Here is a 12726-nt window from a genome sequence, read left to right as displayed (position 1 = left end):
GGCAAATTCTGAGCGATAACCCTGGGGTGGACTCGCACCCCATCCAGAAAGAATTAGAATGTCAGGCTGATGGTCATCACAGGTACCCCAAGCTCTATGGGCTCTATCCTTTAAAAGCTCTATCCTTTAAAAGGATATGTATACTGGAACCGCGCTAAATCGCTCCAAAAACCACACAGAAGACAGGTCAACAGACAGAAAAGTTCAAGTAGGGATTTTTTTTGAACTCATTCGCATTTTTGAAATGAAGTAAAAATCGTTTTTTCCCATAAAAATCCTTATAATTTCGACGTTACGCAACGGTCGCGTGACGCTCAAATTACAACACTCACACAACGCTGAACAAAGGTCACAAGGTCTATTACTCCATGGAACTTGGGGTACCTGTGAGGTCATTAGACTGAAACACAGACCTTGCATTTTACTTAAGTCATTAAGTCTAACCCTGGGGACGTTTTACTGTTTGTTTAGTATAATTTTAGTTTGTTTTTGGCCGTTGCCTTAAAATACAGCTGTAGGCCAAAAAATAAAAGCTGGACAAATATGTGAAATAATCGTTTTAATCCCCATGAAATGCGATCTCTGGACTCCAAAAACAGCGTACCTCTCCCCCCGTGGAGATTAGAGCCTACGGTTCCAGGAATTGCTCTCCAGTGTGCTTGGGGGCCGAGTAATTCCTCCCTAGAAATTCCGATTTTTTTTCTTGATTATTTTCTGATTTTTTAATATTCTTTTTTATTACTTTAAACGCTGGTAAATCATGAATAGTGTTAATATTTAGTTATTCTTGTATTGTTTTGTCGGAGAATGCTTTAGTAGTAAATGTAACAATTTATTTAATAATACCTCCTAAAGTCCATTTATTCACCAATAAAAACTAAAAAAACCTTTTCTTCTCGGCTCGCGCGGCCGGCTAGCTCGTAGCCTGCGTTGCAGACGAACAAAACCCCGGTATAGTGCGTCTGCGAATTAGAGCACAAAAGCTTGTTCCGGCCCCCCGCGTGTTACCAGGGATTTCTATAATAACATCTGATTGGCTTTTGAATAGGGCCGTTCTTTCGTGCGTCGTAATTGGTCGAGTGCATCATGAGAAACCATAGTTACGCTTTCGACGAAGACCAGATACAAAACAAACTTGGCGGCGATCACGGCAGATCGGACCAGATCGGTGAGAATTAGCGTTTGAAGCGGTAAAAAAGCAGCCGGTTCGAACTATCTCATAAAAAAAAAGAAAACACCGATAACGACAAGAAGCATACACAACTGACAAGCAAAAAGGTCATGGTATAAATGTTGAATAATCTACATTTGTCTTGTGGTGAAAGAATGTCACACAACGAACGTCCGTCATCCGTGATGAGAAGCAACATACCTTGCAACACAATAAACAGCCGGACCCGGCATTACAAATGCAGAATGCAAGTAGTCGACATCTTCACGAAAAATTTAGGACCAGAGGGAATATTTCAAAAGCTCAAAAAATATCTTGCAAATATGAATGTTCCAAGACTAACCGCGATAGTAATTACATATGACAAATGTAAAACAGAGGTGTCAAAATATCCGGGAAAAATATACAAACGGAAAGCCGTGCAGACCAATGTCTTATGGCTCTACTCAACTTTAAACGCCTCCGAATAATACAACTGACAGCATATCGTGCCCTTTCTAAACAAGTGAAAAGCGAAATAGATTGGATGAGCAATTCCAATACAGAACGGCACAAATATATGACAAGAACGTTTTACCGTATCTGGTATCTGGTATTCATCGAACGCGTAACTATGGTTTCACGAGATCCACTCAACCAATTACGGCGCACGAAAGAACGGCCCTATTCAAAAGCCAATCAGAGGTTATTATAGAAATCCCTGGTAACACGCGGGGGGCCGGAACAAGCTTTTGTGCTCTAATTCGCAGACGCACTATACCGGGGTTTTGCGTCTGCAACGCAGGCTAGCTAGCTCGCTTGGCCGGCTTGCTCGCTCGGCGCGCTCACCTCGCGAAACGCGGAATGTCAATTGAACATTTGTGATTACTAAGTAAATGGCTTTCAGCGAAATGTCTTTGAGCGTGCCCCAGTCGGCAAAATCAAAACAGTTCGTCGAGTCGGTTGAGCAAAGAATTGAGCGAAAGCCTCAAGCCACAATTCGTGAAGTTGTACGTAATATACTGGATGAGCCAATTCCTTTGGAATTGCAAGAGAGTTTGCTTAAACCGTTGCTTTCACCAAAAAACTGTTCTTTGATTTGTTTATGTGGATGTTATTGTCTTCCAAATTGCGCGGAAGCGTTGCAAAACTCTGACAAGAATGTGAAAAAAAAAATATCTTTCGATTGACGGAAAGACATTTAAAAAATCAGCAAGCGTCTGGTCTTTAAAAGATTATAAATGCGAATCTTGCGAGAAAACGTTGACACAAAGCCACTCGCTCGAACACATGAAAGGTATTATTGTAAGAAAAGAGAAACACAAAAAACACCAAAAGAAAAATGCCTTAAATGCGGTAAAATGCTTCATATATCGACCGTTTACAGACACAAAAAAAATGGTTGCCCTGCTAGCGGCACGCAAAATCGCGAGCGACTTACGTGAGTTGCGTGACATTTTCAGAGAGAGTCTGGAAACCATATTTCTAGTTCTCAGGCCCTTGGACGAGCAGAAAGAAAACATGGCGGTCGCATCAGGATTTAGTGTTTGGGCCGATAAAAAACGAAACAAAACAGATACAGTGGAACCCCGATATAACGATCTTCGATATAACGATATTCCCGATATAACGATGAATATGTTATGTCCCGGCAATAGTAAAATGTATGGGATGGAACCCCGATATAACGATTCCTCGATATAACGATATAATTTTACTGCCCCCTTGGCATATCGTTATATCGGGGTTCCACTGTATTACGAAACTAATACTCTCAGTTAACGCGCTGTAAGTTTTTGTGTCCCCACAGAAGCTGGCGAAGTGAAGCGAAGAGAAGAAATCGAGAAATAACAGGATTTGATCACAGAAGTTTATCGATCGATCGAAAGAACTTTCCCGAAACATCGGACTCAATCGGGCCTGTTTATTTTTTTTCTGCTTCAAGCATTGCTTCCACGACTTGTTGTGTTATCTGTCTGACCTCATTCTGCCAAACGGGTGTAGAAAGTTCGGTTAAAATAAAGCAAATCGCGTGGAAAAGCACCAACATTTTAGCCAATTTACCAATCTTTACCAAGTGTCTAATTAATGATGACATCATCCGGATGCCCAAAAGCGCATGCGTAAGTGCTCAAATATTGCAAAATTTAGGTGAATGACAGAGAAAAGGGTACCACAAGTGAAAGCGGGGCAAATCGGATCAACATATATAGGCGATCGTGCCGTAGAATAGTTATCTCACTGACTGGTGAAGCCTTAGGGAGGTAATGGATTGGCCGTTCATTTGAATCCTGTTTGAGGGCTTGTGCCACGGTGGGTTACGGGGTATAGGGGAACTCCTTTCAGTGGGAGATGCCCCTCGGGTGAGCCCGCCTCGGCCCTACTGATAACGTGGGGGTGCTCAGAAATCCCTCGGGATTTCAAACCTCGCTCCCAGAGGTAAAATGGGAAACGACAGCCCCCTTGTCAGGGACCGAATAAAGTCCTAGCCGGGGCTAGGCAAGAAACAGCCAACGAGCACCCCCCGACCAGGGTTTTGCCCTTTCGTCTGACCTGTCACGCAACGCCACGCGTGACTGTCACGCTCTGTGTCACACAATGTCACTCTGTGTAACGCAATTTCACGCTTTCTGCTACAACTTTATTTTATTTTTCTGAACACTCAGATGAAATCCAGTGTTTATTTTCTCAAATCTGATTTCGACTCGGCTGCAAGTCGCATTTTTAATTTTTCCAGTTCTTGTTTTTTTATCTCCTGTCTCAGTTTCTCAATGTCCGGCTGTGGGGATGACTTTTTTTGGCTTAAATTTTTTGTAAGGTGCCTGCGAACGGTTTCTTTGAGAGCCATGTAACTAGAATATTCATTCAAAATAATTTGGAACTCCTTATCATCAACTTTGTTGTCAATGAGAGCGACAGAAACAAGTCTATTGACAGTTTCACGTTTGGCAACAGCAAGAGAAGTAATTTCATTATTTTTCATAATTTTTGGTTCAAGTTTTTTGCTCGCTCCAGTGAAAGCGGCAGACAAGACGCCTGTAATGGCAGCACATGCAGCGAGAGGAACGCTTACCGGCAAACTAACCACCGTTACCGCGGTGCCAAGACTGGAGGCAGAGAGAACACTGGACAAACCACCCATTGAAATTGTGGAATAATGGAAAACGGACTTCACCTTTTTATACTTTTTCAAAACAGCTCGGTATTTTGCAACTTCTTTGTCAAATTCTGAACAAATTTGATTGATTTTTGTTAACCTAAAGTTTTCTGGTTGATTTGGCAAAGCGGGATACAAAGTTTGAGTTTCCGCGTGTTTTACGCTGTCTTCTTCGCGAACACCATAAGCAGGGGCACTCGGGAGCACATTTGCGGATGACATTCGTTCGTATACATAAAATTTTATTTTGTATTTAATTTAATTTAATTCTATCTCATATGTAAGATTTAAGTCGTTAAAATTGAATAGATTTCCATTCTCATCCCTAATCGAAAGAGTCAGAGATGATACATTTTCTTCAGCCGCAACGTCACGCAAGTCATTAAGATGTGTATTTTGGTAATAAACTTTTTCATACGGTTTTCCACGCATGTCAAAACACGCTAAAAGGCTTGATGGCTTACCATTTAGCAAGCTTTGTTGCTTGTCGATAAGGTCACAGTCGATAAAGTAATTTTTAGGATTTGAAACATTATTTATCTCAATTGTTTCAAAATATTCCTTTTCAATACTTGCGTAATCTTCAAACCCAGGCAAATTAAAGAATTTAAGTAATGGTCCGTGTAAGAACTAGGCAAAAGAACAATAGGCCAGTGAAATAGCGGCAGTTAGGCTTCAGGCGCTAATTTCTCTAATCAAATTAAATCTGAGAGACCTGATTGGCCCATACGCGAAAAGCGCGAAATTTGAATTTAAAATTTAAATTAAGATAACTCGTAGACCTTTCAAACAACAAGTTTATTTCGGCTACCCATTCAATACATTCAAAACTGTAACATATCTAAAATTTGGACAATTTCTACGTGCCAAAAGGGAGAAAGTTACAATGATATAAAATAACTTTGGGATTAGCTCAGCGATACATCAATCAGCGACCTCGTGAAAAACATTTCGCTCCGATTTCACAAAGGAACTGTCAATTTGTGATCCAAAACAGCAACAACTCACGCGGATATCAGGAACGCGCCAAAGTCGCGCGAAATATCACCAACACCAACAAACATTCTAAATACAGACTGAAAATAAAAATACCTCGATGAAAAAGTTCGGTAATGCTTTTCAAAACAAGTCTTGTAATACATAAATGCTGAAGCAATGTCCACCGCATCGACAAAAATTATAATCGCCGTCTGTCGTGTCCGTTTCCAGGTCGAGTCCATTTCCGAGCCGCGGGAAAGGTTTTGATAAAAACAGACTCCATGTACTCCAATCGATTCCCCTGGCACAAATTTCTTTGAGACTCTCCAAAGAACAGATACAAGCGATAACGAGAACGCCGAAATGTTCGCTTTTGTAAAATGTTTATGCTGTCTTGTTGAAGAAGAATCGAAGCGACGGTTCAGCTTTGAACAGCGCTTGTTCTGCAATTCCGGCACCAGACTTGTATGTTCAATTCCTGAAGTGGCGTAGCAGTTTAAAACGGAGCAGCCTGGAAAAATAACAAAGTCGAATGAGAGAAGAGTAAAGATAGACCCGTTTCGAAAGAAACAAACAAACACGTGCGGACGTGTGAAAATATTTCCAATACCTTCAGTTTACCTCAATGCAAGTGCTAAATTCGCATCTCGTTTGGAGTGGTATTCTCTCCCTACAAAAGCATATCATTCTTTTGCTTTCACTTCTTGTGACCAGTTAGACTCCATTTACCAGTGCCACAAAAATTTTCTTCTTGGTAGGCGACAGCAAACAACTGTTCCAGGTCAACATTTCCAAATCCGTCACCCCTCGTGTTGTGAAAAGCAGCAGTCACTCTTGAAGGACATTTTCATCGATATTTTCGACGATATATACTTTTCAATTGTAATAAATAACATGTGTATGTATTCGAGAAATATATAATAAATAGATTTGGTGAAAAATACGACAAGATTCGTTCATAAAAGGGCTAGAAAGCTCAGAGCTCCGATCGCAAATCCAAGATGGCGTCGCATGAAGGTCGCGCTTGCTGCGTGTTTTGCGTTCTATCTATTGATTGGCGCATAGAACAATGCTGAAACTTGGCCGTGAGGGGGATAACAGGGGCATGGGGAAAACTACGTGAAAAAATGTTGTTTTTGTCAGGATTTTCTTGTTTTTTTTGGCCGATTTTTTGATATTGACCAATCACATGCGTCGATTTAATTGAAATTAATAATTAAGACTTAACACCTTTTAATCGATTTTGCGTTTGGCCTGCCTAGTTCTTACACGGACCATTACTTGATAAGACTTCCATTCAGTCCAATAGTTTTTAAATTGGGCTCTTTTGCTTTTATTAACTGCGCTGCGCAGTTCTTGCTCTGCACGGGGTTTATTATTATTATTATTATTAACTGCGCTGCGCAGTTCTTGCTCTGCACGCGGTTTATTATTAACTGCGCTGCGCAGTTCTTGCTCTGCACGGGGTTTATTATTATTATTATTTTTTTTCGTTTTGTCGGTGACCTGTCCCAGACCTCCACTCGGTCGAGCTTGAAGTCACGTAATGTTTAGAAGCTACAAATCAGTAACAAATGGAAAAATTTTCTCTATTTTTGTCTTTATAAAGTATGTTTATTGTGAACTATTCCATTTTGAAGCGTTTAGTCCATGGAAAATACTAAATTTCCACGCTTTCAAAGAGAAATATAATTTAGCGGGCCAGAATCTGTGAATAAATACCATTACGTTGGTGTAAAAGAATGTGCTGACATGACAAGTTTCACTTTCGATCGGCTAGAGCTCAAGTCACGTAATGTTTTAAAGCTATGTAAGCTACCTATCAAATCTTTGCGAATCCTTTGGTCTTAACTAAACAAATTTATTGCAAAGTATTTCTCTTAAAGGTAATCTATTTTTTTTTTTGGGCCTGTATCATTGAAAGGATTTTAGAGAAAAAGAAAAGTTCCCTTCACAAACATGCCCTGACTTGTACCGCTAAAGTCATTCGGTATGCTAGGGAAATACCCTCTGTTCTAAAAACAGCTTCAGCGTCCGCACGTGGGAATTCGGCCAGAATTTGCATATAAGAAAAATTATTAATCGCGGCTAGAACAAGTCAACCATGAAATGTCACACAAAGTTTGTCAGACGCTGCATTTTTACAACCGCCTATTGTAATACGAAAACCGAAACAGGGTCAAATAAATTTTGAACTGTTGAAGAGGTTCAAAAATAGTAGTAACTTTATAGAAACTGCGAAACATTGTCATTGGGCCATTTTCAGTTTTATGCAAATGGGGAATACTGTCAAAATTCCCACGGATATTTACGTTCCTTGCGTGAATCCAGACGTACTTATCAATTGTAAAGTTTATCCTCGGAGACCCAGGGGCAGTTGTTGTAAACCTTCGCCCAAAAAATCCCGTCGTCCGGATAAGCGTTTTTTTGGTTTACGGATCAGGATCGTGGGAATTAAATTTGGCCAGCATTAGCATATAGGAAAAATATTTAATTGCGGATGGAACTAGTCAACCATGAAATGTCACACAAGGTGTTTTCTTACCATTTTGCTTGTCAGTCGCAACATTGTTTGACGCAGATAAAGGGGATATAAGGGGGTGGGGTGCATTTTTTATTCTCCCCCCATGGCTACCCCTAGGGTGGTCACGTGACCAGCGCAGTTTTAAGCTCTAAGAGCTTCTTGTTATTATTATTATTTTTTAGTTTTGTCGGTGACCAGACGCAGACCTCCACTCGGTCGAGGTTATGTCACGCAATGTTTAGAAGCTATAAATCAGTAACAAATGGAAACAAATGGTTATTCTTTGTCTTTACAAAGAATGTTTAGTGTGAAATATTCGAATTTGAAGCCTTTGACTCATTAAAAAATACTAAATTTCCACGCCTTCAAAGAGAAATGTAATTCAGCGGGCCAGAATCTGTGAATAGATACCATTACGTTGGTGGAAAAGAATGTGCTGACATGACAAGTTTCACTTTCGATCGGCTAGACCTCGAGTCACGTAATGTTTTAAAGCTATTATAAGCTACCTTTCAAATCTTTGCGAATCCTTTGGTCTTTACTAAACAAATTTATTGCGTAATCCATTTTTTGGCTGTGTCATTGAAAAATTTTAGAGATATGAAGAAAAATTCCCTTCACAAACATGCCCTGTACCGCTTACGTCATTCGGTATGCTAGGGAAATTACCCTCTGTGCTAAAAACAGCTTCAGCGTCCGCGCGTGGGAATTCGGCCAGAATTTGCATATATGAGAAATTATTAATCGCGGCTGGAACAAGTCAACCATGAAATGTCACACAAAGTTTGTCAGTCGCTGCACTTTTACAACCGCCTATTGTAATACGAAAACCAAAATAGGGGCAAAAATAATACTAACAGTATAGAAACTACAAAACATTGTCAGTGGGTCAGTTTTCAAAGAGAAATATAATTCAGTGGGCCAGAGTCTGTAAATAAATGCCATTACGTTGGTGTCAAAGAATGTGCTGACATGACAAGTTTCACTTTCCATCGGCTCGAGTCACGTATTTTTTCAAAGCTATCCAGCCTCCTTTGAAATCTTTGCGAATCCTTTGGTCTTTACTTAAAGACTGTGAAGTACTTTGAAGCGTTTGAATCAAAGAAAATACTAAATTTTGATGCTTTAGCGGGCAAGAATTTACATTTATTTACATTACGTCTGTGTCCTGGAATGTGCTACTTCTTGAAATTTCTACTTTCACAAGGCACCGATCGGCAAGAATCACGCAATGCTCTGAAAGCTTAACTGCTACAAATGGAAACTAACCTAGCATGTTAAGTGTAAAATGTTCGACTTTTTAGCTTTACGTGTTTTTGGAGCTGTGTCATCTACGGATTTCTGAAATCTGAAGGAAGACCACTGAGACAAACATGCCCTGACTTGCAAGGGTTACGTCATTGGTCAATTAATTCCCCAGAGAATTCCCATTCAGCAAAACACAGGTCTAGTGTTCTTCTCAAATTTGATTTAATTATTTGCCCCGGAAATTCGATACAACACTGGATGCTGATTTAAAAGATTTTTTGGTTTCACGGATCAGGATCGTGGGAATTAAATTTGGCCAGCATTGGCATATGAGAAAAATAATTAATTGCGGATGGAACTAGTCAACCATGAAATGTCACACAAGGTGTTTACCATTTTGTTTGTCAGTCGCGACATTTTTTGACGTGACGCGGGTAAAGAGGATGGGGGTGCATTTTTTATTCTCCCCACATGGCTCCCCTAGGGTGGTCATGTGACCAGCGCAGTTTTAAGCTCTAAGAGCTTCTTGTTTTTTTTAGTTTTGTCGGTGACCTGTCCCAGACCTCCACTCGGTCGAGCTGGAAGTCATGTAATGTTTAGAAGCTACAAATCAGTAACAAATGGAAAAAGTTTCTCTTTTTTTGTCTTTTTAAAGTATGTTTATTGTGAACTATTCCATTTTGAAGCGTTTAGTCCATGGAAAATACTAAATTTCCACGCTTTCAAAGAGAAATATAATTTAGCGGGCCAGAATCTGTGAATAAATACCATTACGTTGGTGTAAAAGAATGTGCTGACATGACAAGTTTCACTTTCGATCGGCTAGAGCTCAAGTCACGTAATGTTTTAAAGCTATTATAAGCTACCTATCAAATCTTTGCGAATCCTTTGGTCTTTACTAAACAAATTTATTGCATGTATTTCTCTTTTAAGGGTAATCTTTTATTTTTGGGCCTGTGTCATTGAAAGGATTTTAGAGATAAAAAAAAATTCCCTTCACAAACATGCCCTGACTTGTACCGCTTACGTCATTCGGTATGCTAGGGAAATACCCTCTGTTCTAAAAACAGCTTCAGCGTCCGCACGTGGGAATTCGGCCAGAATTTGCATATAAGAAAAATTATTAATCGCGGCTAAAACAAGTCAACCATGAAATGTCACACAAAGTTTGTCAGACGCTGCATTTTTACAACCGCCTATTGTAATACGAAAACCGAAACAGGGTCAAATAAATTTTGAACTGTTGAAGAGGTTCAAAAATAGTAGTAACTTTATAGAAACTGCGAAACATTGTCATTGGGCCAGTTTTTAGTTTTATGTAAATAAGGAATACTGTCGAAATTCTCGCGGATACTTACGTTCCTGGCGTGAAGCCAAACGTTCTTATGAACTGATCTTGCAGACCCAGGGGCAGTAGTTGTAAACTTTCGCCTGAAAAATCCCGTCGTCCCGATAAGCGATTTTTTTGTTTCACGGATCAGGATCGTGGTAATTAAATTTGGCCAGCATATAGCATCAGCATATAAGAAAAATATTTAATTGCGGATGGAACTAGTCAACCATGAAATGTCACACAAGGTGTTTTCTTGCCATTTTGTTTGTCAGTCGCAACATTATTAGACGCAGGCAAAGGGGATAGGGGGGGGGGTTGCATTTTTTGTCCCCCCCCCCACATGGCTCCCCTAAAGTGCTCACGAGACCAGCGCAGTTGTAAGCTCTAAGAGCTCTTGTTATCAATGAACGACCTGTAATGCCTTTTGTTACAGAAAACATGTTTTTCTCTGGAAATCCTTTTTCAAAAATACTCTCAATGTCATCGAGTGAGTAGTTTCCTTGCCGTATATAACGCGCCTTCTCTGTCTTATTCGCTTGTTTATAAAAAACTATTTCAGCTGTTGTAAAGAGAACAACTTAAAAACCGGATATAGCTTGGTTTTGGAATAGGCTGGTCAAAATAAACAGTGTGAGGATTTTTTGTTGTGGTGACAGTGAGCACAACCATTTTTTATAATTATCTTTTGAAAAATAAATCTTTAATATAAAAATGGCCCCGCCTATTCCGAGAGCTGATGACATTTCTAAATCAATTTTTCTTGATTCCAAAGAAAGAGATTTTATGAAGTGGATGAAAACCCCAGAAGCAACTAAAATTTCTGAAGCAGCTAAAGATAACGCATGGAAACCTTTTCTTGCAAAATATCCAAACGCTGACCGAACAAAATTTAAAGCACAGGTTGAGTTTACTTACAACCACACAGCAACGGCAGACATTTATTACAAGGCAGAGCAAGGCCATTTGATCAATGTTTTTGGCTCAGACAGCAAATATTGGAGCCCAGAGATGAAAAAAGCAATGGGGGTGAATCAAATTTCAGGTGGTTTTCCACAACAGCTGACACCAAGTGGCGCAAAAGGCCCATCTTTGCCAATTCCCGCGGTTGGATTTCACGAAGCCGCCCCGAGTTTGAAAAAAATATTTAACAGCAAAATTAACATTTACGTCACACCAGACCAATATTTCACAACGAAATTAAGAGAGATTTTTCAAAAAACAAAACTGAAGCATACATCAGCAAAAGAGTCAAAAAGGTGGCTTTCCGGCCCTAATATGAGCTACCGGCCTCAGCAACTTAACTTTGCTGTCTGGTGCGCGACAACAGGCAGTGGGATCAGTCGAGATATTTTCGATGAAGAGCACTCAGCTCTCAGCTTGCCGCCGGTTGTGCGTAATTTTTACCTTTTTCATGTTTATTTTACAATCAGGCGAATATTGTTTCAGATGGGTGGAATTCAGAGCGTAAGCGCCTTGCCTGGCGACCCAACGTTTAGCCAGTTCGACAACAAGTACGACGTGGCTTCGTACAAAAGAATATGCGCTGAGTTCGGTGTCGACCCGTCAAGCGATTTTCGTTTCACAAGAGGCGCGAACCACGGACTTGGTGACGTTTATATCTGGATAACAAATATTGGTCCAAAAAATTCTGGAGCAAATTACCCCGATTACGATAAATTTTCGGATGAAGGGGGAGCTGCAAGAAAAGGTAACTTGATTCAATACATCGAGCCAGACGACGCTGCATATGCACAGGCAGACTGGTTTTGTCCTGACGGCACGGAAGGGCTGACTCAGGCAGGTTTTTCGAGAGTAAACCAGTCGATAGAGGCTTTTGTCTACTGTATTCTGGGTTCGCAGGTCAACGTTCGAAGTAGCATACTTGGCACAGGCGGCCGCGCAAAGGAGGCTCAAAGTGAGTTCCTTGTCCTGGTTGAAGACGCTATAAGGCAACCTGATCTGGCAAAGTCAGTTCAAAGATACCAACTTGCAATTGATGAGGCCAAGGTTCGGCTTAACCTCGCCGTCTGCCCGGGTGCCTGGCTTATGCCAGCCAGGATGGTAATAAATACAGAAAGCGTTGTTGGTTACAACAACCAGCTTAAACAGGCTGTAGGAGGAATGAAAGTTGGAGTAAATAATGATGTTAATACCTCCACAAAAAAAGCAGCTCTTAAACTGATGGCCGGAGGACCATCAAAGATCAACCCACCAAACAGCCACCCTTCAAATCCCATACACAAGGTCGCAATGGCAAAAAAAAAAATCCGGCACCCACGATAGCCACAAGCGGCGGCGCTGACAGCGCGCAAAGCGCTAAAGCGACAAAGGTCGAA

The 12726-nt window shown here is 40.6% G+C and overlaps 1 protein-coding gene across 1 annotated transcript in view; it reads right to left on the bottom strand.

Annotated features, from left to right (window-relative positions):
- LOC144652173 (uncharacterized) overlaps nt 1–12726 on the bottom strand; it is a 279392-nt gene that overhangs the window by 18784 nt on the left and 247882 nt on the right. The window lies entirely within an intron of this gene.

The sequence above is a fragment of the Oculina patagonica genome, chromosome 4, assembly GCF_052425735.1.
Source record: "Oculina patagonica isolate OP01 chromosome 4, crgOcupat, whole genome shotgun sequence".
NCBI lineage: Eukaryota > Metazoa > Cnidaria > Anthozoa > Scleractinia > Oculinidae > Oculina > Oculina patagonica.
Note: the sequence above shows the minus strand (reverse complement) of the source record. Positions and strands in the feature narration are given on the sequence as shown.